The sequence below is a fragment of the Amia ocellicauda genome, chromosome 21, assembly GCF_036373705.1.
Source record: "Amia ocellicauda isolate fAmiCal2 chromosome 21, fAmiCal2.hap1, whole genome shotgun sequence".
Classification (NCBI taxonomy): domain Eukaryota; kingdom Metazoa; phylum Chordata; class Actinopteri; order Amiiformes; family Amiidae; genus Amia; species Amia ocellicauda.
This window is the reverse complement of record NC_089870.1, coordinates 6,536,975-6,542,998: the sequence shown is the minus strand read 5'-3', so window position 1 is coordinate 6,542,998 and position 6,024 is coordinate 6,536,975.

The window sequence follows — 6,024 nt, the reverse complement described above, 5'->3', positions numbered from 1 at the left end:
ACAATCTCTCTCTCTCTCTCTCTCTCTCACACAGCCTGTGAAATCCCCTGTACAGTCTTGCTCTGTATGAAAGCTTTTTTTGTTTTCGTTTCTCCCCTTTGAGGTTGCACTTCTGGCATAGACGATAATGGCAACATTTCAAAGGAACTGTTAAAATGGCATACAACGCCTACCTAGAACAAGTCTTAATAACTTCAGGCTTGAAAATTCATAACTATCAGGAGGCCTCCAATTTCACATCTTTCACAGCGAGTGGATTACTAGCACCCATTTCAACACAAGCTGTATGGTACTTTAGAAAGAAAAGAGAACTATACAAGTCAACAAGGCCTACTCATGCTCTCAAAACAACATAGTCTGGGTCAGATTGCTTGTGAGATACAGTGTGGTAACAGAAAGATGCATTTGTACTGAATTCAACATGTAGTCCAAGGTCTGTACAGTACCAGATCTGAAAGCATAAAAGCACATTTTTTAGAATGTATTACAGTTCAATACTATAGATTATCACATCGGTTGTCCTGTTTTTTCTGGAAAAAGATTCAGGAATCAACATGATTGAAATCTGTTTTAGAAGCTAATATAAAATATTAAGTAGGCACACACTCATGCTTGGATGAAGTTAAAAAAAAAAAGCAAACTCATTCAGTTTGTACTATTCAGAATTAAGAAGTATCAGGATAAGTTACATTACAATTAAGTGTTCAAGTACTTCTGAACACAAGTGTAGATCTTTAGAGCTGATGCATCCCTCACATTAACCTGAAGGAAAAAAAATGCTTTTCCAAGTTCAATAAGGCAAGTCAAGTATTTAATTGCTTCAGCCCTATAGTAGTTGCATACTGATTAATGGAGCATTTTCATGGAACAAAATACCAAGGGGAAAAGCACTCTAGCAGGGTTTGATGGGTTATGTGATCTGCAGTATTGATGAGAAGGATCAGTTTACAGTCTTTCTGTCTAGTCAGGAAGATGTGTGGAAAAGGACGCATCTCATGATGTTTAATAAATTATATAATTTTGAACTGTGGATCAATTCATTGGACAGTTTATTTTTCTTGCATAAAATATTAATTTTCATGCAGCAACATAATGTTATTTTCTATTTTCCAATCCATGGCATATTTAATCCATTCAAAGTTCAGGGTGATATTTACTAATGTATCCACAGCACTAAAATGCAATATTAGTGACAAAAATATACCATGAAGAGATTAATTTGAAATAATCTATTCCAAACTAATTTTTACTTAACAGCTCCTCAGTTTCAGTCTTTTATAGACGAGTTCATGATTACCAATCATCAACAACAGGTCCATAAACATTGTCTCATTGCCTGACCATTTCCGGAGAACACGTCAACAATTAAGAAATGTCTTCATGACAGATATGCTTAGATCCATACACTCAATTGCACATGAAATCCATGTTTCATACACGTCTACTTCCACAGATTTACAACATAGTCCAATGACTCATAAGAAAGCTTACCTCAATATGGTCTAGATGACTGCCTCCCTATATGCTAATCACTCACTCATATCATAATTAGTTCATCAATACTGGTGAAAAGCACCTGATTAAAGTAATTACAGTGCACACACAATCCTGTAATTATTATATACCAGCAGTATCATATATTGAACTCCCTAGTGTAATGCTCTTTTAAGTGAATATGCTAAAAAGGATATACACTTCTGATTATTAATATGATAGCCATTTTCTCCTTTGCATCAGCTGTGTAATATGTATATAAACAAAACAGTAGGCTTTGATGCCCACATCTTTTGCAAGCCTGCAGAATGTAACTTCAGTATTCAGAAGATGGAGAGTTAAACAAATTGCAACGATGGCACAGTCTTGAGAGAGATAGACTAAGAGAGATTCAATGCAAGCTACTGAGCTTTGGAAGTCTGCGATATAATTTATAAACTGATGACACCTGGCCATGTAAGAACTGATCCCTGCCCAGAATTAGTACTGCTATACTCGAAGGGGCCGTCTCTCACTTGTGACAAAACACAGCCACTACCCTTCAGATTAAATGCAGATCTCTGACATCATTCAGTGCTGTTTACGTGTGACCACTGGTGTCAGTTGAATTAGTGCAGCCTGACTGCTTCTTAATTTCAGAAATAGACTGACCCTGAAGTACTCTTCGAGGCAGAAACTAGCACTGCCAGGCCTGGAAATGAGCTCCCATAAAAATACTTGAACACTGACTCAGAAACAAAAGGGTATGTTAAAGGGAACAGAGATCATAAATAAATACATTTTTTTCTTTATAAATCCATTAGTTCATTTCACAGTGATTCGTGAAGATGTTTTGCCTTTCTTATTTTCCAGAATTGTGCTTCTGGGACTTCAGAAATCACAAGATAAGGCTATAAAGTGACGAAAATAAAAAGACCTCTAAGCGATTCGTTTTTTACAATAGAGCTGCACTGAAGATCAAAACAGAAGCCATGTTCTCCAGTACCAGATCGACGGAGGATAGGAATCAGTACTAGGCCTAGACTTCGCTGTTTGTCTCTGCAGATATGTGATAACACCATTTGTAAGAAAGTTGTGAGAGGCTGACAACATGGCTTCCACAGAGTTCATGTAAACCTCAACAAATAGATTTAAAAGAAGAATAAAACAAAAAGTGAGAACTGTGAACAGGCAGCATATTTTCTGATTTATTTTGTTTGCTTTTTGGTAAATGAAAAGCTTATTAGATACCAAGAAAGGAAAACCACTTTGAACTAGTCGTGCACATTCAATGTAAACAGCAATGTCATTCTATACATTGCCAGTATTATTGCTATATCATCTCTTATAAAGTGTACAATAGGCTGCTTCTAGACTAACCATTACAGTTGTTCCTAGAGGTGTTCTATAGTAATGAGGTGATGACTAAGTAGGGAATGAGATATTTTCAATATGATCCTTCTTCACCCACTGTGTTACCTTCCAGGCCTGGTATTCACAATTCAATGCTCCCAGTACACTGTTTTCCAAAATACCACAATATGATGTCATCGTCCACATTGATAATGACTTCTGGAATGTTGTATCTGCTCCTGCAATTGCTTGTACTCATCAGGATCAAAGGGCACAGGGATGAAAAGAAGTAGAAACATTCTGGAGGGAGAGGGTGGACATGCATTTGTTTCACTCCTCGAGGCTTAATGCAGGCCGGCTAGTCATGAGAACAAATCTTGCGATGCACTTTAATTCTGGGCTGGTGATCAAGCACCCAACTTTCCGGGCTATAAATACCGAGGAGATCAGAGAACTTAGTTGGCACCATTTCAAAGGCCCGAAACGGGATCCTTTACTGTTGTTACGCTGCGAATGGCGCTCAGAGGGGTGGCAGCTGTGTCAGTGAGTGTTTACACAAGCTGGAGTGCGGGGGTATTTACGTCTTCCTTGAAACAGAAGCTAAATAATTTTTTCTTGAGCTGTCCATATGTTTTAATTGACGTTGTTATGCCACCCAATTGAACAGAGGACTTAAAGTGAAAGTGCCACACTACCACCAATGGGACCCACAATGGGTGATGTTCTTCCTGTTTGGTGCCCACATTTGCCCAACTAGCTTGCATTTGTTTCAAACACATCTATTGGACACAGCGGTCAGAGGCTATGGAATGGATTCCTCCGAAATGCCTCTTTCAACGACATGTATTGTAGCAGGAGAGAGCAGCTATGCATCCGGGCTCTGACAAATATGCAAGATATGTTCATGTAGGCGAGCCTCAAGCTAGCACAGCACCCTGTATGGCTTAGGGGGCTGTTCCTCAGTTCTGTCAAACTCTATAACCATTTGATGTCTGGATGATCGGGATACAGTATATAGTCTATCCTAAGGTTGGTCAGGGACAGAAAGCCTTTTATTAATCAATGCAAAAATCCAGTTTGATAACGGCTATTTCATTATACATCTGACTGTAATTGATTTGAATTGCACCGACTATTACTGACTAGGTCATGATAATCCATTTGACAAGAGTCTTCACACTCATGAATCATGCGGTGTGTGCTTTCATCCTTCTTTACACAAACATGCTATGGCAAACACAAAACCTTTCTATCAGAGAAAAATGTGCTTACTTTAATAGTCATTTACATCCATAATTGTTTCACTGACCACAAGACAAATTCTTATGGTCTTCAGGTCAGCCAGAAGAGTAATTAAAATAGGACCTGAAGACATAAACACAATTACACAGCCAAGGTTCTGAAACAATTTGCCTTGTTTTAAGTCAAATGCAAGGATAACACCTGTCGTTCGCAGTTCCAGTTGCAGCTGGGATTGTCTAAAGGGGACATCTTTGTCTGTGTTGGGAATTTGTCTAATTCCTCTGCTGTGATCCATTATTAATAGATATTTGGTAATGTAATGAGTATGTTCCAGTTACACATACACAGATTAGCCTGGTATCTCTGACAGGATTATGACTGGAAATGTAAGGGGGAACCTTTGGGGGAGATCTTAGGTCTGTGATTGTTCCCTCAGGGCAGTGCTGTTCTCCTATTGGATGCCTTATAAAGATATACTGAAGTGTACTGAAAGGTGTTTGACTTGGGTGGGTGTGACTGGATCTAGTTTAGCCTACATAAATATAATGTTCAATCCTGTTAAATACACCTGTTTTACAATGTGCAGAAATGTCTATTCTTATTGTCCAACCATTTGGAGAACACTATAAATTGCAATCATGTTATTTTAAATGTCATCACTGCTAATACTACCAGTACCACTATGATTACTATAATAATAAAATGTAATACTAATTTGCAGGCTTCTAAGGAGCAGATTTGAGGTGTATTGTTCAAAATACATTGACACAGTTGCTTTCATGTTTTTCATGAAATACAAACTGAATGACTTAAAACCAAAAACAGACATTCTGGTTTATCTTATTTCCTGCCTCGGGTTAATTAAGAATACTGTAGCTCAGTGGTTCTCAACCCTGGTGCTGGAGGACCCCCTACCTTGCTGGTTTGTGTTCAAACCAAGCTCTCAATTACTTAATTGAACCCTTAATTGAACTAATAATTTCCTAAATCAGAGCCTTTTAATTATTTTAAACAGTAGTTTTAAGTTAAGTATAAAATTGTATAAGGATCTTATTATCTTATTATGAATACTGCTTTTTTATCAGTTACACAATTTAAAGTCAAATGTAAGCAAATTATTAGTTAATTATTAGAACCACTGATTTAGCTAATGCAAAGTGCTTGTGTTCAAACATTTCCCAATTTGTTTCAGCCTTCCTGTGTCTCGCATTAACAATGGGGTTAAAGAGGGATTGCCGCAATAATACAGCCGCACGTGTTCATGCAAATGGAGATAATTGTTGTTAAAAGTCAAGACTGACATTTCACAAGGGTGCTTGGCCCGGAGCCACTGATGTAGCCCGTGCCCCTCCCTCCCCGTGGGAATCGAGTTTCTCTGGGGATTTGTAAACCTACACCCTGCAAACTCGCAAGAGCTGGAGCACTGCTGCAAACAACTTCAGGGTTGTGCACCTGTGAGACATACACACACAAAAGGAAGAAAATTGTCATCATCATCATAATGGGCTTGGTTTACAGGTAGTGTGACAGTTGGGTTGCAGACACTCCTGTGCAAACGAGGCTAGTTCAAGTATATCAAACTACACCCTTTTATTTTTCCAGAATTATGTGGAATAGTATTTTATATTGATACATATGTTTGCATGTGACTCACAAACATGGGAGCTCTGGCCATCATTGCCAGCCACCAATTTCATTGTCACAGTCTAGAGAACTGAAAGACCAAGTCACAAGTGGTTTCATACTACTTTTCTAATGCCAAAGAGGGTACTCTAGGGACCGTGGGACATCAGTCACAAAAGGCACCACAGCAGGCAAAATAATGACTTCAGGTATTCAAATATACAGTGCCCATCCCTTATTTAAAGCTGAGCACTTGTGTCCAGACATTGTATACACCATAAAATATATGAGGGAAAAAACACAATATCAATGGTGATTGTGCAATAAATAAAT